Genomic DNA, 23,727 nt, shown 5'->3' with positions numbered 1-23,727 from the left:
GTGAATTTTGGGGTTTTTTTGATTGAGAGGTCACAAAAAGATTGTTCTATTTCAAGGTTCACTCCATTTGATTTAGACTGGTGAAAATCCAGCTATGTTTGCCTTGATCATTGCAAATATAAGTTTTTGAAAATTTAAAGTGCAATGTAAGGAAAAAGTTACATGTATACCAAGTTTTTTTGGCCTTTGCTAGTGTTCTTTTTCTGATATAAGCGACTTGTATGTTCAGGGAGGTAATTATCTTCCTCTACTCTGCTCTCGTGAGGCCCCACCTGAAGTACTGCATCCAGCTCTGGGGCCCTCAACATAAGAACAACATGGACCTGTTGAAGCGAGTCCAGAGGAGGAATACAAAGATGATCAGAGGGCTGGAGCATCTCTGCTGTGAAGACAGGCTGAGAGAGTTGGGGTTGTTCAGCCTGGAGAAGGCTCCGGGGACACCTTATAGCAGCCTTCCAGTACCTAAAAGGGTCTACAAGAAAGCTGGAGAGGGACTTTTTACAAGGGCATGTAGTGACAGGACAAGGGATAATGGCTTTAAACTGAAAGAGGATCGATGGAGATTAGATATAAAGAGGAAATTCTTCACCATGAGGGCGGTGAGGCACTGGAACAGGCTGCCCAGAGAAGCTGTAGCCCTGGAAGTGCTCAAGGCCAGGCTTGATGGGACTTTGGGCAACCTGGTCTGATGGAAGGTGTCTCTGCCTATGTCAAGCGGCTTGGAACTATGCGATCTTTAATGTCCCTTCCAACCTAAGCTATTCTCTGATTCTATGTTTCTGTGATCAGATTGTGAGATCGTGCCATTTTACAGTCTTCTCTGCTGGCTTTCTAAATGGAATAATATGAAAGTTATGACAGAATAATTCAGAAAAAAGAGCAGCAACTGCCCCCTGTGCCTCGTTTAGTATGGTCCAAGTGAAATAACTTCTGCTCTTTCAGGAAAAAGTTCCACAACATGACTTCATCGCATAGTCTGATTTAACAGCTTAAGAGAATTTTCAGACTCCTTTTCTTTGCTGTCTCCTCTTCCCCTCCTACTTCCAGGAGCAGAATCCCCTGCTTCTCTTGTGCTGATTGCATGGTAAATCAGCTAAGCTATTCAATTTCTGTTTTTATCTACCAGATTATTTTTCCAGTTTTCTACTGTTTTCCTGAAACGGATACAGAAGCAAGAGTATGTGAGGAGAGTGAAGGGAGCAGAGCAGAACCTCCTTCCTCAGAGGCAGCAGGCTGTTACCTCAGTTGAACTGAAATGTCTGATGTCACCCCTAATGAGCTCAGCTACCAGTTACCTCTTAGCACATAGGAAGCAAAAGAAACATGTTTAGAAGATGCCTTGGAGGAGTATTTCATTGCTGTTGAAAAGGACTTACTGATTTAAAGATTCTTTCTGGAGTGTAACATAATAAAAACTAACTAATTTTCAAATACAGAGAGCTACTCTTTTCCTGGACCAAATTGTGCAGAGCTTCCTGCTATAGACTATGCAGCTCAGACCAAATAAAGCTAAAACCATTAGTGACATTTATTTTTGAACAGCAGCCAAAGTGGAGATATCCAGGATATTATTAAGATGCAGACAGAGTTGGATGTGACCCTGAGCAAGATTATTAAAAAATTTGCACAGGAATCAATGATACAGAATGTGCAGAGAGATGGACTGGACTGGGAGAAAACATCCAAATGAGAGCAGGAAGGGAAGAAGGGAATGGTTAAACTTTGCTTTGCCTAGATATTATTTTGGAGAAGCCGTGACCAAATGCCCACAAATTTCAGAGAAAGATTTGTACAAAGGTTATAATATCAAATATCTACTTACTGAATAATTACCTTTAGAATATGGAGGACATTCAGGTCTTATGGATGAGAAGATAAAAGCAGTTGCCCTGCTGGAAAAGCTGATTAGAAATCTTCAAGCTATTGAACCACAGGATCACAGAATGGTTTGGGTTGAAAGGGACCTCTGGAGATCACCTAGTCCAACCCACCTGCTAAAGCAGGTTCACCTAGAGGAGATCCCACAGAAATGCGTCCAGGGAAGTTTTGAATGTCTTCAGAAAAGGAGACTCCACAGCCTCTCTGGGCAGCCTGTTCCAGTGCTCTGGCACCCTCAAAGTAAAGAAGTCTCCCCTCTGTGCCCATTGCCCCTCATGCTATCATTGGCACCACTGAAAGGAGTCTGGTCCCACCCTCTTGACGCCCACCATTGAGATATTTATAAACATTGATAAGATTCACTCTCACCTTTCTCTTCTCCAGGCTGAACAGACCCAGCTCTCTCAGTCTTTCCTCACAAAGATGGTCCGAACACCTCATCATCTTTGTGGCTTTCCGCTGGATTCCCTCCAGTAATTCCTTATCCTTCTTAAACTGAGAAGCCCAGAACTGGACACAGTACTCCAGATGTGGCCTCACCAGGGCAGAATAGAGGGGGAGGATAAACTCACTTGACCTGGTGGTCACACTTTTCCTAATGCACCCCAGCATACCATTGACCTTCTTGGCCACAAGAGCACATTGCTGGCTCATGGTCAACCTGTTGTTGACCAGAACTTCCAAGTCCTTCTTTGCAGTGCTGCTTTCCAGCAGGTCAGCCCCTAACCTGCACTGGTGTCTGGGGTTATTCCTCCCCAGGTGTAGGACCTTACACTTGCCCTTTTTGAACTTCATCGGGTTCTTCTCTGCCCAGTCCTCCAGCCTGTCCAGGTTTCTCTGAATGGCAGCACAGCCTTCTGGTGTGTCAACCTTTCCTCCCAGTTTGGTATTATCAGCAAACTTGCTGAGGGTGCACTCAGTCTCTTTATCCAGGTCATTGATGAACAGGTTGAACAGGACTGGACCTAGTACTGACCGTTGGGCAACCCCCACTAACTACAGGACTCCAACCAGACTCTGCACCATTTATCACAACTCTCTTACACTTGATCATCAGTGGTCTTGAAACACTGCTTTTTTTTATGTTCTGCAGTTGCTGGTTAAAATATTGTTGGTTAACACTGAAACAGTAATTATTTCTTAGGTACCCACTGGGGATGTTTCATAGTCCATTTTGAGTAGTTGTAAGTATTCTATGAGAAGGCAGTAACAATATTTATTTTTTAGACTACTGTAATTGCCCGTTTTCAACCACAGAGGCAGTGCTTGAAATGATCAGCTCTGCCAGGAAGAAAATACGAATATTTCATTATTTTAATTTATTTTCTCCGTTTTTTTATTCTGAATTTTTCTACTGCAGCTCAACAGCTTGAGTTTTCATGTTGAAAACAAATTTTTTACTCTGTCTGAAATTATGTTCTTGAAATTATTTACAGTAAGCAGCTGAATTTCTCCTTGGAGAGGGTTTGGGACTGGAAAGTATTGAATCATACCAAAAGGCAATGTGCAACTATAACTTGTAGGTTGCACCCTTTAGTATCATTTAAATTAGTGTTACTCAGAGCAAGTGGTGGCTGGAAGGAAAAGGAAAGCCACATGTCCTTCATAGCTCTTTAAATGGTGTTGCTAGGAAAAACATGCGTTTTTTAGAAAACTGTTTACAATGTCTGGGTTATTTTTATTTTATTTTATTTTATTTTATTTTATTTTATTTTATTTTATTTTATTTTATTTTATTTTATTTTATTTTATTTTATTTTATTTTATTTTATTTTATTTTATTTTATTTTATTTGCTGTTATCCTGGTAAGCTAGCTATATTTTCAGAATTTTGCATTTTCTGAACTGCCAATGTAGATAGTACATTAGAAACCTGGTTTTCTATGTTCTTGCTACAAAAAGTGGACACTGGAAGATCTTATCTGTCATGTCTTCTGCTCTTTCTGCCCATGCATCTATAAGAGAGCGGATCTGTTATCTTTAAGTTCACTTTCACTAACTGCTGCATTAGCCCAGTGCTTTGTCCAGGCCGAGAAATCCCACAAAGACACCTGGTTCAGTGACTATAGAAATCTCCCAGAAATCCTAGTGAGACAGATAACTCTGTCTCCCATCAATCTTCCTCAGCTCAGGAACCACAGGTGTTGTGCTGATGATAGAACATCCAATGCCCAATGCCTAAACCCCAGCAGGTTGGGAAAGAGAGAGAGAAACCAGTGATGCAGTTATGTCTTCTGTGTCTTCATGTCTGCTTATGTCTTCACCAGCAATGGAACAACCCATGTGTAGTTTGCTAGAGAAGTATGTCTTGCAGTCAGACTTTCAGTAGTCTGTTACAGTTATCGAAGCTTTCCTTTTGTTTGGGATGCTCAGAATGTCTGCCTCTGCACAGATGTTATGTGACGTAAGAGAAGGTGATTTCATGCTGTGCTTATCCTCCCTGAGACTTACTCTCTTCCACTGCATTGCTGATTGTAAAATATCAATAACTGTTCAGTCTGTTACTGTTTTCCCAGTTTGGATAAGGTTTCCAACAGGTTTGAAAGAGTTTATGAGGGGACCAACAGATGAACAAATGAATATTCCCACTTGCATGTGTAAATGCACTTGCTTCCTTAAGAAGATGGTGAAAAAAATCAAAGTATTTAAATAGCAACAATGGTCACTCGTTAGTTACTACTTTCAACAAAGTTTTTGGTTTTTTTTCCTTCATTAAAATTATTAGATTTGCTTTGTCAATTAACCTAGAAGCTATGTAGAAAGGAAGGCCATTACTGTTGTCAAGCGTTGGGACTTTGGCCAAGATATTATACAGTGACTGATTAGTAAGCCTGACTGCAATATATCCATCCATTTATTTAATTAAATGGGAAGGTAACATCCTCTAATGGAATATGAAATAGTGCTGCCTATCACTAGATGGTCTGATTGTGCCTGAAGCTTGTACACAATGGTAAGAGGCGAAGGAAGGACATGCCAACTTTGAGTTTGGCTCTGCTGAAGCCTTTCAGTGATTGAGCTGGGTCCTGATTCACCCTAAGTAATGTGAACACAACACTGTCCTGGAATAATGCAGCTTTACTAATAGAGCAATGTCTGAGGAGCTCAGGGTGCAGCCAAAGCTCCCTTTTGTCCACCCATGTAGGCAGATAGGCTTCTCAGAGTGAGACTTGTTAGTACTAGGATAGATAACAACCATGAGCTGGTGAGACAGCTGATGGGTCTCAGATCTTGCTTCTCAGATACACTACTCAAGGCTGCAGGTTGAAGCCTCTACTAGTTTTTCAAATAACTGACCAAAGCTTGCTCATTTTTTGCTTTTAGCCCCATAATTGCCACAGGTGTGGAAGATGAACATTCAGTGCTGTCTCTGACTGATGTAAACCTCACATTTTCTCTCTCAGGACAGTAACCTAACCCAGAGAAGTTGAGTTATCCTGGTTGAACTGAGCTCTTTGCAACAAGTAACTAGATATTTCAGAGACAGTGAACATGACACTGAAGTCTTGTGATTGGCCCAATTTCTAGAGAAAAGGACAGATCTAGCTTCTGATCCTTTCTCCAGCTCATGTGAGGGGAACATATTCTGATGTCCGATATGACGACATGCTAAGCATTGGGGCTTTCAGACCACAGCTTCTGCTGAAGAGCCTTCTGCTGAAACTGTGCTTCAAGAAGCTGAAATTCTCTTCAGATACCTGGATCTGATGGGTGACATTCCAGTGTCCCTGGCACAAAGGTCAGATTTTGTGGGGTCCTGTACTGCCTGTAGCTGACTTTGGCAAAGAAGAGGCTGATGAGGGCATGCTGGCTGAACTGGCACCACCTCCCTTGCCACATGTGGTACTGAGCCCTTCTAGAAAGGCCTTTCAAAATAAAGCAGTCAATTTAGTAAAGCAGAACTAAAGAAACTGCAATTTGAGAAATGCTGGGTTGCTGTTCATTTTTAATTGCATTCTGGTTGGGTTTTTTTTGTTGTTTTTTCTTTCTTTTGAAAAGACCAGATCTTTATCCCTGTAATTGGGACTGTAATTTCTAATCAATACATTGTATTCCTTAGCAACCAAAATGTTGCTAGACACAAATGAAACCAACACTAACAGCACCATCCAAAAAGACAATGATTCAGAGCCCTAAGTGAAGATGATTACTGCAACAGATTTTATTTATGATAGAATGAAACAAAAAGATTTACAAGGCTGTCAGATATTAATATTATCAAGAAGATGAAAAGAGTAGTCAAATATACCTAGTGTCTGACCTTTCTTACTCCCTCACCCACCAGAAGGTTTTAGGTTGTCTAACTTTCCCACGTGAGGTGTTGTTTTTTTTTTTTTTTTAAAACATTGTCTTACAGGTAAGATGCTATTAAAGACTTCAGAATCCAATACAGCATTCACTGGAGTTTCATTTGACACTTTTATACATGTGTGCCCTGTGCTGTTTGAATGCTCAGTATTTGCTGTTTCACATTTTTTACTCTGCAGTATCTGGTACTTCCTGCTGTCTCCAGTAATGGCATATCAGCCTTTTCTCAGGGAGAAGTGAAATTGTAAAATGATATATTCTGGAAATATTTTTGATTTTTAACAGAATTCTCAGATATGGTAAGGTGATACTTTTAATTTTATGTTTTTAAACTTCAGTTATGGTTTAAACTTTGGCTTATTTTCTTCCAAAGATAAGAGCTGTGCTAGAACATTTATTTACAGCTCAATCAAGTAACGGAGGAAAACAAATTTGTAATTGCTAAAAGCAGTATCTTTATCTAGTTTGCTGAGTACACATACAATTTGTGAAATAGATAAAGGTATAATCTTGGGCCTTAGGAGAAACCTCACAAAAATATTTTTAATAGAAAAAAATTCTCTAATTGAATACAGCCAATAAGACATGATATAATTAAAGTAATAGCTAACAGTATTGTGAGCAACTGTTGGGCTTTGCTGAGTTTGGAGTTGCACACCTCAGTGCATCATTAAGTGCATAGCATGACTCAGTCTAAATAGAAAAAATATGGAGTAAAATCAGCAATATATTATGCCCTTCTTGGGATTTTCAGCATGGAAAGCTGAGACGTCCACAAATATACTGTGTTTTAGAAAAGTGACGACTTTGGAGATTTTTTGTAATAGAAAATAAGCATGGGAATACACCTGTGCTGCTTGTACTTTGTACTAGCAAACAGTCTCAGGAGATTTCACCTGGGTCTGCTATACAGTTTTCCACAGAGTCAGACTGTTAGAAATTTAATGTGGTCCTGGCCTTAGCACGGTCCCAGCCTCTGACCACTAACACTTGCGTGAACTCTAGTGTAACTGGGAGCTTTGACCTTTGGAATATTTTAGGGCTGGATGGATGGGAAGATGGGTCACAGGAGGTGCTGTGTTTTGTTTATCCCAACAATATTTCCTCTGCTGTGTTTAATTTACAGGACCAAAGGGAATGAAATATGAGTGTAAGTGACTTTTGCTGTTACTGGTAAGGATGTTTTCTTCCTTTTCCTTACAGTGAAAACAGGTTGTTTATTTTGTAAAACCAAGCTTAGTAATGCTTTATACCCTCGCATAAGGAGTGAGGGAGTAGCTGGCTGGTGTAATAAGGGTTGTAGCTAGAGGTCTTTAAGTTTCTGGTGAGTATGGAAGCCACAGTAATATGCAGGTACATCCAGAGTAAGCAGCCTCAGTAGTGTAGGTGGCTTAACTGTGGGGCAGCTGTGGCAGTTCTCCATTGTCCTTTCCTCTGATGAGGTAACCTGCTGTTAAGTAAGTTATCGTGTGTCCCCAACTACATACCTCTTTTTCCATCTGTAAAAAAAAAGGCAAAAATGATGATATTTAGTGATGATATTCACTATCTTAGTGAAGCATCTTGAGATTGATAGATGCTATGGAAGAATCTTATTAATAACAAGAGGGAGTTACTGCCACAGCTGTAAATCTGGGTGAAAAGTATCACACTGAACAATTTTGACAAAACTTTGTATTTCTAAAGAAAACTGAACTTTGGGTTCTTTGGGAAATTTGGCTGTGGGACTGCATCAATTCTAGCACACTTTTTGACAGGAATAATTTCATTCTGGTGGTGTCAAAATACTTCATGTCGAATTATTCATTTTTCACTCTTTTTGTTATGACTACTTACGGGTAAATTGTACCTGTGAGCTCTTTCCTAGACTCTGTCCTGTGGGTTGTCTTATCAGGGTTAGCTTTCTAACCCAAGTAAATGACCTGATGATAACACTGCTTGTCCTCACGGTTTGTTTAGGGGTGAGGAAGACTTTGTGCTCTGTGGTTTGTTAAGAGAAGTAACAATCTGCAGATATTAACCTTTATTCAAATCTTTCTGTGTGGATCCTCACAAATCTTTCAGTCTTATTATGAAGTTCTTTTGTATGTTCAAAATACTATGATTGCAAAAGAATGCAATGCAGTTAATGTTAGAAGGCGCCTTTCTTCAGCAGCCCTGGGCATGTGACTAAATACAGAGTCAAAGAATAATGTATTATTAATTGATGTACTGTTTATTCATCCAAAAGTCCATACAATGCATAGAACTTGGGGCTCACCTATTGTAACAGTTGAGATTTGAAGTCTTGGGAAATGACCTTAGGTCTACACCAAGGCATTGCAACAGCTTCTGTCTAACTTGGCACAGAGAGACAGACTTTTCTCCTCCAGAATCCTGTGACTTTTTCGGCTGCATATTCTCCTCTATTTTCCTCCAGGCCAAGGTTCTTAACAGTTCAGTGGTCTTTCTAACCTTGAGAAATGGCTGGTGAAAGATATTTCTTACTGACTGGTTCACCAATTATTTCCCCTGAGGACTTCTAGTATTCTGACTGAAGAGATCCTAATGGTGACATTATGTTGTTTTTTGCTTGTTACGGCTAGCAGCCCTCTTTGATTTAACTTCACACAGCCAACCAAAATAATGTCAAACAGGTAGAAGGAGAGACATCAAACCCCCAGACATGAGGACAAAAAACCACTTCCAAAAACCCAACTGCATATCATATTAATGGGGGTTACAAAAACGTATTTTCACACCTCAGATTTATTAATGAAATAACATTTCAGCTTGGCTGGGTAAAATAAGCATTTTATATGCAAGGAAGAATTTGTGTTAGATTTTTATTTTAGCTTTTATACTATTTATTTAGTTTTAATTATTTTCCTTTTCCATTTGTTTCCAATGAAGTACTTCAGGGCTGTATCAGAAATAGGAATTGTACAATGGCCAAAGGTTGAGGTACAGAACTGTTAGGACTGCCAAGAACCACAGCACAATTCTAGTCACTTAGCAGTGTCCCCACTTGACTGTTGAAGTAGCCATAACTGGGAATGCAGGAAAATTAAGAAAACACACGGATGAGTTTTAAAACAATCTTTTCTTTCTGTATTATAGTTCATTGATCTGTTATGTTGGAAGGAGCTATTACCAAGAATTTATTTGGGAGGCTGAAAGGTCAGCTTGCCAGATGGTACAACTCACTTTGGAAGAAAAATACTTAAAGAAATGTGGAACTGGAAAACGTGATATGGTGGAATATATAACATCATCAGTTTCTTTGGTAAGGGCATTTATGCAGAGTTTAGGTGGTGGGAAGTACTATGGGTAGTAAAATATGTACTGTAATGACACATGAGGAAATTATTCAGAAGGTGGAGAAAGTGGAAACTAGCTCAAAAATTATTAAATAAGTAAGAGGCTGACTAAAGTATAGATGGTAATAGAGAGATAAAGGAAGTCTTGAGATAGGGAAAATGGTTGTGTATTTGTCCTGAAGGTAGAGTTTTGAATAGATACATTTTTGTATTTCAATTAATGGTATAGACAAGAAAACAGAGGAAAAGAGCTTTAAAACCCTCATATGCACGGTTTCCAAAGCATCCTTTTTTACTGGCTTCTACTCCAGCTCCATACCTTTCCTAATTCAAGTAAAATGCCTGTAAAGTCTGTTGTAGAACACAGTAGAAAATAAAACCATCAGTATTCACAATTGTGTAAGCCTCTTGAAGATTCCTTGCACAAAATATTTCTTCTTGTGATGCCTCAAACAATCCATCTTCTCATAAATTGATCAAACCAACCATCTCCGTTATCTATCAGCTCTGTGTTTTTTTCAGCTAAACTCTGTCATTTCTGTTCTTATCACCCACTGGAAGCCAAATGATGGATCTGGGCTACCAAGGAGTAGCCTTTGTAAAAGTTATGTAAGGTTGTTGAAGGTTAAAAAAGTGTTCAATGATTTATTTGGTTAAGTAGTTGTTTCATAGCTGGGATTTTTTTGATGTTCATGTGTTATTTTCCCTGTGGCAAAGCCTGTGGCAAAGTAGTATGTAGAAACACTTTGTAGCTAGGAAAATATATAAATTCCTCCTGCTTCACTTCAGATTGTAAGGCAAATAAAACAGTATGATAGTTTTCTGAAAAGACAAGCATACCCTAATTCTTAGGTATAGTTGTAGTTTCTTGATTTTCTGGGAAGAAAGGGAAATTCTTTCCAACGATTTATGGCAGAATTTAATGACTAAAGAAGAATCTGTTGCTGTGATGAATTGTTCTCTTACCAGGACTAATTTTTCCCTTATGTCTTTCAATGTAATTTTGGCATTTGGATAGCCAAACCACAATTCAAAGACTAACTCATCTGGTAACTAACATGTCCATTTTTTATTTCAAATGCAATTAGTAAACTGCCCCAACAGGATTCATATTAGGCTAATAAATATTTTGTATGTTGTAATTCAGGAAGAAAATATTTTCATGTGGATATGTTTCTGAATTAGAGCCAAAAAGTAAATAAATACAAGGGATTTCATGTTTAGTGTCAATTGCATTGAAGAATCAGAAATTTCCATGAAGATTTTTATTAAATTTCATTAAGAATCCACACAAAAAGGTCTGATATATTTTTAAAATAATATGCTAGATACAGATTTTTCTGTTCTGCACTTATTTCCAGTCAAGAATTGATAGGTAATACTAATTTTCAAATTATTACAACTATAATTGACTTGACATCAATATTGTGTGATTTCCAATTAGATGTCTTGATAATAGAGAAGGTGTCTTTTCCTGGGTTCTATTGCATTTTATTATCATTGTCTATTAACTTCACTCATTTATTTACAGGGAAAAAAATCAATACTTCTTTAAGCAGTCTAGCATGGAAGGCAGAAAAACATAAGTTTATATTTCTTTGTGCAAAAAGCTTTAACTTACAGACATCCTGTTCATACATCTGTGTCTTGTTATGACAGGTAGTACTGAATATGTAAGTACTGGTACATGAAATGGGACTGCAAATGCTGGGTAGGTAATTGAGTCTCAATCTGCTGATGGTATATGCAAGCGTTTACATTGGTGGAAAAGGCATTTCATAATTGAAGAATGTATGATTCAAGTTCAGCCCACTCACTATATAGGTTGATTCTGGCAGGAAGTAGGACAATGAGGAAGGCAAAAATGACCACAGATTTTCCAAGACTGAGATAATATTTTATCTCTGTAAATTTTATAGAAGCCATTCAAACTAGACTTTCACAGTAAAGAAACATTTAAAAAAGGCCCAAAACCTAAGAATAACCTCCATGTTTGATAACTTACATGTCTCTTAGAATTAAACTCATTTAAATTTAGATATTGCTGAGAGGGAGCACTCTCAAGTTGGGGAACTGTGAACCCAGGAGGCAATCAGATAGACAAATGTAGCATAGTGAATCATTATTTTTCAGGCACGTATACATCTGTATTTCAAGTAACATGAAACAGCCTAAAGCTGAAAATTTAGCATTCACATTGTAACAGCTGATAGACAAAGTCAGCTAAAAATTATGGCTAGATGAAGATTATAAGAAAATGACAGTGTTTTTTAAGTTTACTTAAAAAAAAAAATTCATGTGAGAGTAGCACTACAAACTTCTCTGAACTGGTTCACAGGTTTTCTGTTAGTAGGTGTATAAACATTGAAAGAAGGAAAAGTGTCTTCAGATTCAACCCTGAACCTGCATTGTGTTAACTTTTCTAGCAGTAAATTTTCTGGGAATACTGATACAAAAGACTTGAAGGATGTAGGTTCAGAAATCCTGTACTGCTACAGAATATCTTGTCTCTCCCTGGCAGAACTGAAGCTTCATGATTTTACTGTAATTCTTTGTTCCTTCTTTTACATGTGTGTATGCACACATATACATTGTATTGCAAAGAAATAGAAGTAGCACAGTAAAAGCAAAAAGTCTTATATTTCATTTCCTCATATGTCTCTTTTGTGTCCCTACAGGTGTTTATTTATGCATACATAACAAACAGTGAAGAGTAAGGATGAAGTACAAAAACTTTTAGCTTTTACCTGTGCATACTAAAAACTGCATTTCTTTTTCTGGAGCTGCCAAAAGCTGTCAGAATTGCTTTTTTCAATGGGCTTGCAATATTGAGAAGATAGGACTCAAAGCAGCTCATGGAAGTGTTTGCCAAGACAGCAGTGGTGTTAGGCACTTGCAAGCTGAGGAGAAACTATTTAATATAAGAACTGAAAAAGTGACGAACAGAAATTAGAAATGGAATTTATTTATTTTTTTCCCCTTGAGTCCCATACTGGTTATTTCAGATATTTTCCATCTTTGTGTAATACAAAGAACCTCTTTCTTTTATAAAACATTTTTTCCCCTTTGAGGCGTTCATGACAGAAGGCAAAGGCTTGAGGCACTGGTGATTTATTTTCTATTTTCAGCATGCTTTTTAGATGATCCATCACATTTACCTGACCTTATTATACCATATTTAGCAGTAGAGGAAATACATTAGTAAATATATTGTGAACACTCATGTTTTTGAGACTCCTGAGACATTTCAAGATGGACAAAATAGCTGAGAGCTCACAATATGAGAACTCTGAATTCAACCTTTTTGAAAGTATGAAGAAAAATAATCTTAACTTACTATTACTAGTTTGTTGTTTTTTTTTTTTACAATAAATTTGTATGGTCACTCTGCCAAATGTTATTTCATAACTGTTTTACAGAATAAGATTAAAAATAAGAGATATTTGATGTAATACCAAAGATTGTATTGAACTGTAAAGATACATTCACAAGCAAGTGCTGAAGTGCTTTGCCAAATCATGATCAAACTGAGCACATGCAAAATGGCAGGTATGTAAAAATACTCACTTTCATTAGGCACAAATGATTAATACTTCACACAATAGAATTGTTTGTTTTAGGCTAGAGCTAAAGCATTGGAATAAATTTTTTTAGAGAGCCAGAACACTTATGTGTGTGCTCAAGCCATTTTATTGACCCTTTTGGATTTCAGTCAAGCTGTCTATGTAGTATAAGCTATTCCAAAGAAATAAGAGTAAGTGAAAAAAGGAAAAAAATGATGCTTGAAGCCTGTACTGTCTTGAGAGAATTTATAACTCTGTTCAATCCAGGAATAGAATCCTGATGTAATATTTTATAATACTCTGACAAAGGTGAAATCAATCACAAGAGAGCTGCAATCCCTGTTCTTTGTCTGCATCCAACAACTGCAATGACACTGAAAATTAATCATGATTTATTATTGCATTGAAGCATAAGCTACAGGTCAGCCTTTGTTTTACTTACGTATGTTTAAATAGTAACATCCAACAAGAAGATAGCAGGAGGCAGCTCTAGTGGAATTCTGCTAAATAAATGTAAATACTTCCACAGATGGCTTATAAATAATGAAAATTGTACTCACTGGAAATCATAAGTGTCTCTAAGATCAGAGTGGGCTTTCTGTTAGTTTTTTCTTACACCTGAAAATAAATGATGCACAGATTCAAGAAATTTTTTTTTTAAAAAAAGAAAAACAACAAAAAAGAAAAACATATATCTAAGATTAAACCTCTATAGAATTTGGAGGACTGGGCTCAAAATGTCTGAGCTTTCAAGTGCTCATCCCAGGAGTGGATTCTGAGCTCAGAATGTCTTGTGGTCACATCTTTAGTTATCAGCTCTTGTCAGGCATGTACATAAGGATGGAGCCTGGGAACAGCCTTGTGTGCTTCTTGCTGGCCAAATGTCCATGAATCCCAGTTTGTGCATTTCAGAGGTAGGCTCTTTTCAGGCTTTTTAACCCTATCCAAAGACCAGACATAAGGCATTTAGGATTTGCATCCCTGGGTTTGGAGGCAATTGAGTCCTTCCTGGATGGCAGCCCTAACTGCTGGGTGGTATTGTGGAGTTAAGATAAATGTTATGTTCATGACGCAGAGCATTGCTCTCCTTCTCATCTGTTCTAACATTAAAATGGGGAGACAACATTGCACACATCCTCCCTTAATTAGAGGGGACTGTGGAGCATTTTCAGCTTGCAAATGGCATGGATCTTCAGCTGATAGAAGAAACGCATACATATGTTAGCATATGTATGTGTGTGTACATGTATGTGTTTAATCTATTGTGGCAATATATTGAAAAATAACCTATAAGCTTTATAATTCAAGAGCAATTAAAATATTTTGATAACTTTTATTTTATTTTTATTTTTCTGGACAGTGATTACTTATGATCATTATAGTTTTCATATTAATAGGTGAATTTTGTGTATTAATTATAACTGGTGTTAGACATGCTCTTGCCCCATTGCCTCTACAATAACAGTAACAGTTAAATTATTATGATGAGGAAAGAAATTCATAAATATTGCAGTAGCTGATGTGACTGAGGAAATGGTTTGCAGTTCCAAAGCTATCGCTTTAATTGATTATAGTGACTGTAGATTTGCTGGAGGTTGTATTTTTCCAATTAGACTTCAATTTAAAAATAGAATACTAACTCCCTAATTTGTGTCAGATTCTGTTGTTTATGTCTGATACAAAAGAGATCGTGATCTGGAAAATGTAGACATTGGTTCATGTCAGACTTAAACCAATGATTTTTAAGAGCAGTCTACCTAGAAATAGTTCAGATTAATTGACTTCATTGAATTTATAATGCTCCAGATAATATGTCCTGAGGAACAGGGTGAAGCATTTATAGAACCGTGATGTAAACCAGTGCGTGTAGTGGTTTCTATTTGTGCATCTGAGCTGCTCTGCTCCTCCCATTGCATCAGAAGGCCTTGCCAACGTGTCATACTGCATCATGAACTGATTTCCAAAGATCTCCTTTTCCTGAGGCAGAACCTTCTCGCTCTAGAGCTGGGGCAGGAAAACAATAAATGTCTATCTCAAATACTTGTACTGTTACTTCCCAGAGCTCAGCAACCTCTGCTCATTAGAAACACTCTGTTGTTGTGATCCCTTTTGGATTTCATGGGCTATTTGGAAGTACTAAGCAAAAAGCGATGATCTGATGTACAATTTATGTTAATATTGAATCATGCTAGTATCCTTTATATTTTTTTTTTTAATCTTTCAGACTGCACAAAAATATTTTCTTATGGTGTGCAAAACTTTGAACCCTGAATACTGAGCATGAAAAGTATATATGTGAAAAGGGTATGTAGTGACAGGACAAGGGATAATGGCTTTAAACTGAAAGAAGGTAGCTTTAGATTAGATATAAGGAGGAAATTATTTACTGTGAGGGTGGTGAGGCACTGGAACAGGTTGCCCAGATAAGCTGTGGGTGCCCCATCCGTGGAAGTGTTGAAGGCCAGGCTGGACGGGGCTTTGAGAAACCTGGTCTTGTGGAAGGTGTCCCTGCCCATGTCAGGGGGGTTGGAGCTAGATGATCTTCAAGGTCCCTTCCAACCCAAACCATTCTATGGTTCTATACTTCAATTTTGTTATAACAACTCAATAATGATTAGAAAAATACATACCAATTTTGGAGGAGATTCTAAGGCATATTAGGATAGTACTTTGATAGCAAAATCCAAACTCTTCCACCATTTTCTCTCTCTCCAGATGCTTCATAAAGCAAACTGTAAGCATCTTCAATAATCGTAACTGTTACAATAAACTGCAACAAACATTTTGATCTTTTAGGAATGTATGTTGTAATTCCTGTTGACCTGCATCTAGTAGGAGGTATTTTTAATTACTAGTTGCCGTTCCTGGAAGTCTAATTTGTACAGCAGGTGTCAGAAACTGTACCTTTCCAACATGTGTGACCTAAATAATTAGAATGTTTCTACAGATGAAATTAAAATTCTAACAGCACTTATCGAAACTGTTGCCTCTTCATACTAAATCCATGCTCATTTTGTGTCCTGTTACTGTCATGTATAAGCATTGACCTTTTTCAGATTAAACAAAATGGAGTGGAAAAACTTATATCCCACAGGGTCATGCTGCCATCCAGAGGAGCCTTGACAGGCTGGAGAAATGAGCTGACAGGAAACCCATGAAACTCAACTAATGGAAGCAAAAAGTTCTGCACCTGGGGAGGAATGACCCCAGGCGCCCCTACACACTGGCAGCTGACCAGCTGTGAAGCAGCTTTGCAGAAAAGGACCTGGGGGTCCTGGTCGACACCAAGTTGAACATGAGCCAGCAATGTGCCCTTGTGAAAAGGAAGGATGTCAGTGTCCTGAACTGCATTAGGAGGAGTGTTGCCAACAGGCTGAGGGAGGTGATCCTTCCTCCCTACTCAGTAGTGGTGAGGCCACACCTGGAGTGCTGGGTCCAGTTCTGGCCTCCCAAGTACAAGGGAGACACAGCCATACCAGAGAGAATCCAGTAACAAATAGTCACTAAGATTGTGAAAGGCCCAGAGCACCTCTCATATGAGGAAAGGCTGAGACAGCTGGGACTGCATAACCTAGAGAAGGGTTTTGGGGAAGTCTCATCAAATGTACAAGTATCTGAAGGGAGGGTGCAAAGAAAACATAGCTAGGGTTTTTTTAGTGATGCCCAGCGACAGAACCTGAGGCAATGCACACCAACCTTAACCCAGGAGGACATGCCCTCTGAACATCAAAAAATGCTTTTTTACTATGAGGGTAACTGTGCACTGGCACAGGTTGCCCAGGGAGGTTGTGGAGTCTCCATCCTTGGAGATATTCAAGAGCTGTCTGGATATGGTCTTGAGCAACGTATGTCACATGGCCCTGCTTGAGCAGGGGGTTTGGGCGAGGTGACCTCCAAAATTCTCTTCTTACCTTGACCATTCTGCGATCCTCTAACTTCTGATTTGTTGCATATTGTGATGCTTTAGTCTTATATCACCTTTGGTATGCAAGAAGCAAAACCAGCTAGAGGCACTGTTGCAGGACTATATGCACAGCAATCTCAAAGGTTTAGTTTCATTTTTTTTTTAGTTTTGTCAGTTTATAGTCATAAAAAACTGCTGTAATAGAGACAAGGTCTCGGAAAGCTAGAGTTTAATACATACTTTGACTTTATCAGTGAAATTTAGCCTGTCATTTTGTTCTGCTTGCTCTGTGAACATTTCGTGTATTTTCACAATGCTTTCCTTCAACAAGCTGTTTCTAGTGGGCACATAGTGATTTAATCAAATCTTACAGCTGTAGCTGAGAAGTGTCCTGAATAACAATAAGGCTTTTATACTGAATATGACTTAATTTAGAAAATACTGCTGATGCAAGGTGGCAGATTCATTAAACTGTATAATTGGTCAATGCCTTATACTTCACTAAACACTATTTGTTTAAGGTAGATCACTTAATCTTTTATACACTTTGTTTTGCTTTACAGTGGTGTTTGAAGAACCAAAAATTAAACCAATTAGCTTCAATAGACAGGTAAGACTTCACAGTTTGGTGCCTTTCTGTGTGGGGAAGTTCATGGAGCTTTTGCTTGAAAACTCAAGGGTTTTTTCCTTAGGTAAGTTTGCCTTCTTTGTAAGTTTCAAAGCATCATGGATACTCACTTATTAGTATGTTGAAAAGACCTTTTATTTGGACTATGATCATCCAACTTGCTGGTATCCCAACTCCTTTAGTGTGGATGGATGCAATAGAAATAGTTTTCCTTCAAGAACTAGGCAAGGAGAGAAGAAGGGACAGCTAGACATGTAGTACATTTGATCCCTTTCCTATACACTGAATGCACTTTAGTTTATTGATATTTTTTAGGTCACTGTATTTTTGAAAGTATTGTCATCCATTCATTGAGACAGAAGAACAACTGTTTCAGTCTTCCTCATGTGAGTAAAACTGTAGCACAACCTTGATACATAGATAGTAGTGATTAAACTTCTTGTTTGAAAGTATTGAAAAAAACCTAAAGAAGACTTCTTTCTTTCAGCTTATTTTAGAATTTTACTTTAGCCCTTACTATTAGCTGTTGAAGAAGGGAACAGGCAATAATAAATTGAAAATCTCTGAGGTCCAGGCATTGCTACTTATTTAAAAGACAGTGTGACAGAACTTGCCTTAAGGAAACAAGAGCATTGTAGCTCAGCTTGGTGGCATTTGGAGGTTATTCTGTATTGTACAGAACAATACTTTAATCTGGATCATTTACACTGCAGTAAGGAAAATATCCTAGCTGCTATTATTAGCTAATATAATGGCTGATTGCTTACATAATCACCTCTGGTCCTGCTTCTAGGGAAAATACACTGGGAAAAGCTATTAATTGCATAACCAGCCATTTCTAACCAATAAAAGAGGCTACAAGAGGAGTGAACACTATCCTTTCCACTGGAAAAGGGGCAGAAGAAAATTATGTCACTGGATGTTGTACATCTCCCTGTGTGTTGTACCTGCTCCAGCATTAAGCATCTACTATAGGATGTATGATGACAGGGCTTCCAGGCTGTGTTGCAGCAAATGCAAATGAAAGTCACTCTGGCAGAACAGAGAGGTAAAAGTTGAACTGGTTAAAAAGTGCTTTCATTGGCATTAAAAAAAGTAATACAAAATTGGTTCTAATTTTTCCAAAAGGATCTTATTTTTTTCTCCTGATAGAAATTCTGAGTTTTTTGGGAAAGAATGCAAATTTCACAATATTAACACATACCTCCTCTTTGGGAAAAATTCTGCTCTGACTCACACGGGGAACATATCAGAATTTAATTGTTCTTCATTCAGCTGTGTATCTCTTCACAGATTTAGGAAATTGTCATTACACCTGCCTAGAAAAAAGAGGGAATAATTTTTTTTATTTTGATTTAGTTTATTTTTTTTCCATAACTTCGGAACAGGAACCTATAAACAGTTTGTTATTCAACCCTACATTATCTAAGAAAACGTTATATAAGAGTCAGAGTAAAGTTGTCTGAAATATTCTTGTGAAGTCTGAGCTCTCTTGCCCCTTTTTCTGTAATGTCATTTCACTGTATTGCACCTGCATTTGTTTCAGCGTGATTGCCTTTCTGCACTCCAAAATTGATACAAAATTTTGTAGGTTCTCCAAGTTCAATTGGTTATTATTTTTATAATAAAGAGACCTCTGGCACTACTAAATTAGAAAAACCAAAACAAAATAAAAACACGGCCCCCCCAAAAAAAACCAACACACAAACCAAAACAAAAAACCCAACCAAACAAAAAACCCAAGCAACAAAAACATGAATGTCAAACAGTGATATCACAGGGTAGGGAAATTTTAGGCATCCCAAATTTGTTAAAGAAATTAATTTATGAGGGTTAATTCATTTTGAAAAATATGCAAAATATGGCACCACAGGACCAACAAATCAAAGCCTGTCATTGACAGATATTACTTTGCAGTGCATCCAAATACAATACTTACACTAGTTAATTAATTGTCACTCATCCCAAACCCCTCAAAATTTAAGCTGCAATCATGGTAACAAAAAAGATGGAAGCTGAAGATTGGTATGCACAACTTGCTCAAATTCGATTTACTGTATCACAGAAGAAAATCCGGTTTAAAGAAAATGAGCTGTTTTGTGGCAGGGTGTAAAAATGATTTATATACAAGCCCTTTCAACACCAAAGAAGAATGAAACCAATAAAATCAAAGACAAATAATTAGTAGGCTTGTTTAGGAAGTTTTCCACGCAGTGCCTGGAGTTTATCAGTAATTGTATGACTAAGCTTGCCTCATGTTTTGAATATCACTCCTTAGTGTCTGAACAATTCTATAGCATTAAGAAGACTGAAATGAAGTACTTTACGACATACACCAGTGGAGTCGTCAGATATGGCCACAAAGGAAAACAAGGTAAGTCATCTGTTTAGGTTAAAATCTCCCTTTATATTGTTTAGCTTTTTGTGGCTACAGACATTGTGGTATACAGTACCTCTGAAACTGTTCCATATATCACTTTTTAAATGACAAATGGATAGGAATGGTGCCATATTGTCACTACAGAAATAATCTCCATTATTCAGTATTTGCAAAGCTCTAGTAGGATTGAGAATCAGCTGTTCAAGTCAGTATTTTCAATCTTCTTTCTTCTGCATCATTTAGTCTGTGTAAGATGGCAGATACTCTCTTTACTTATACAGTTGGATTTTGAGTAATTACTTTTTTCTACTGTTTTATGTTTGCAGGAGGTACTGCAGTGTAAGTTGCAGGCAGCTGAGAGGTCAGATACAGGGGTTTGTTTGTCTCGGTATCCCTTCTCAAGACTACAGGACCCTAATTTTCCTTACACTTCAGCTGTAGTTATGGATAAGTTTTTTGATAAACAATAAATGATATCTGTAATATAGGAGAATATATTTAGAAGTGTAGGGTAGCTGAGCATTTCTTTCTGCTTTTCAGATTCTAAAATTCATAATACTTTTTATATCTATTTGCCCAGCTGCACATCATCTTAAACAGTTTCATTGTTGGAGGTATGTATGTGATCACTGTCCTTACTTCTGAGATGTGAAACCTTCTGAGTAGAGATAGAGTTGGTGTTTCTTTTCATAGTGGTAACAGGATTTTGTACGGAAATTCAGGAAAGCTAAAAAAGCAATATTTTTAAGTCAGAAGCTTATGTGAGTCCTGATTTCTATTTATTTACTTGAACTTCTGTAATTTTTTGAATATAATCCACCCACCCCTTGAAGGCAGATGCTGTTTGTCTTTTCAGAGATTTCCCTCAAATCCTAACAAACATATCTATGTACTATTTTTGTCTATCTCAATATTATGCAGTACAAAAAGGATACATTAATCCTGTTACATGGTAAATTAGGCAATGAGCTATGTACATTTCCATTCCTTAATAATACAGCAAATATTTTTGGTTTGCTCTCCTTAAATTGGATGTTTTCGGAATAGTAGAATTGTAGAAAACGATGAGAGTGGAGTTCCAGAAATTTGGACACGTTATTTAGGTGAACTACACTTGGTTTCGTTTTCAATTTCATATATTTAATTTAGAGAGCTCAAGGATGTCCCTCTTGTCAGCTTTAAAAATAAGGCCCTGTTTTGAAGGTGAGTTATTGCTTTTGACAAGTGGATGCCTGTTATAAAACTTGTACTTTCTGCTTCAGAAGGATGATTAGCTACTTGCTACTTGTATAAGCAGATTATTCAAACCAGATTAATTAGGCTAGAAAAAAAATCAAAAGATACTTTGTCTTCTTATCAGTTTCCTATGAAAAAATTAATACACACTCTATTCCTCAAAATAACTTAATATTTTTTGGATAAAATCATAGAATCATTTAGGTTCGAAAAAACCTATAGGATCATCATGTCTAACCTTTATCTATCACTGCCCAGTCCACCACAAAACCATGTCCCTGAGTGCCACATCTACACATCTTTTGAATTCCTTCAGGGGTGGTGACTCAACCACTTCCCTGGGCAGCTCATTCCAATGCCCTCTCTGAGCATCTTGCCCTTGTACAAAATGGAAAAGTAGGGGCATTCATACACCCTCTGGTGTGTGGTTTTAGCTGGTGCTCAGATAATGTGTTCTCATATGCTCAGAATTAGGTTTTATGAATTCACTAGAGCTTCTGCCTGAAAGTGTATTACACTTGCATACGTTCACACACACAAACCAGTGTACACTTGGTTGGATGTGGAGCCATGGGTTTGACCACGCACTGTCATAAGCTTTTTCAGAGGATGTTAAACACACACTTCTAAAACAAACTCATAAGAATACCAAGTCTGTTCTCCTTAAAATTGAGTACAGGAGATGGGCATTTTCAAATTTTCTTCACTTTGTGGGAAATTGAGTTTACTAAATGTGGGTAACATTTTAAATGTTGTTATCGCTAACATGTAAGTTATAGTTACAGTTATAACTATAATAAAAAAAAAAGGCATATATAATAGGGAAATAGTTGGTTTTCAAATGACCAGAACCTGATGTTTTTGTTGAAAATTGTTGTTTTTCCAAGCCATGCAATCCCTTATTCAAGGAAATAACTGTTCTTGGTTCAGCAGTAAATGCAAATACCTGCCACGATATGTATATCATCCTTTTTCTGCAGGATCAATTTTCAGATTTAAAGTTTCAAATCAGTTACTGCATAACATTTTTTAAGGTGGCAAAGAATTTAGGATTATTGTCAAATACTTTAATTTACAAATTTTTTAACACAGCAACAGCAGAAATAATTGATTCCCAACTAAAATAAAAACAAACAAATAAACAAAACCCCCAAATAAACACACACAACCACAAAAAGAACCAAACACAACACAAAACCAGAAGCAGCAAGTATAAATTCACTTAAACTGTGACACTAGAAAAAGGACACTGCAATAACAAGATGATAAGTAAGATACATGCTGGAAGTGAAATTATCTGTCTCTGCATTCTGCTAATTAGGTCCTCTAATTAGTAACTGATGTAGTACAAGAAGTAAGGCGCTTCAGCTTGGAAATAAGTTATTGTTAGGAGATGTAATAAAGGACTCTGAAATAAATGTTATGTGTTTACACAGAACATTTACTTATTGCTTTTTAAAATGGAAGAGCTAGTAGTGACCAAGGATCATGCCAGGCAGAAGATTTTAAGTAAACAATAGAAACTAGTTTTGCAAAATGTATACTTATACTGTGGAAGTAATTTGTAAAGCTGTGGTAGCTAAAAGAATAAATAGGAATGGTAGAGGGATTAAGCAAATTAATTAAGTAGGGCAGGTCAGGCGCAGCTACTTTCTTATTTTTGGAGCCTGGAAGGACATAGAGGTGAAAAAATCTTTCTGTATTTTTCCTATAGCATATATACTCTCCTTGCAATTATTTGCTACTGGCTTCCTTCAGAAATAAGACATGGGAATGTTTGGACCTATCATTGCACTTGTTGGACTACCTGGGAAATAAGAAACTAGAAGTGTCTGTCCAAATTTAAGCAGATTTCATATAAAGAGAGGTTGCAGGACTAGGTTCCTTCAATTTGGAAGGGAGATGATGGGAGTGAAAGCCATGCACACATGTAATGCCATTGATGATATAGGAGAAAAAGTGTTTTTCACCTGCTACTATAAAAGATGGCATAACAAGTAAATCAGACCTTAGCTTTGATCCCCTATGACAGCTATTAGATAACAGCTAATTCTAAAAGAAATGGAAATGTTAAATCAGGCTTTCGGAAATATACTAAAACATTCTTGAAACCCCTGCTAGGCATTTGTCTATTTTAGGACAAGGATTGTTATTTTTCTTATGCAAACCCACACTGGGCATTATGAGAACAGACTGGCATAAAATAGTAATTTTTATTGAGAACATTTCGGTAATAAAATGATGTATTAGAAAATAGAGCAGCTTTCTGGAAAAAGTAATCTGGACCACATTAAAAAAAGCATTTATGAAAGAAACACACAAAAATTAAAATAATTGAAGATTTTTTACGGACACAAAGCTTATTCTGAAAAGCCAATTATCTGCATAAAAAAGTATATGAATTATATAATTTATCTAGTATGTTCTCTAGTCACGTTAAGTATTTAGGTTCAGTATAATGAACAGTTTCTTATGGTGAGAACAGCCAGCCGCTGAAATAGGACTGCACAGAAATGTAGAATTTCACTTCA

Source organism: Columba livia, chromosome 4 (genome assembly GCF_036013475.1).
Source record: "Columba livia isolate bColLiv1 breed racing homer chromosome 4, bColLiv1.pat.W.v2, whole genome shotgun sequence".
In the NCBI taxonomy this organism is placed as follows: Eukaryota; Metazoa; Chordata; class Aves; order Columbiformes; family Columbidae; genus Columba; species Columba livia.
The sequence above is the reverse complement of the archived record's forward strand: the minus strand, read 5'-3'. Positions refer to the sequence as shown.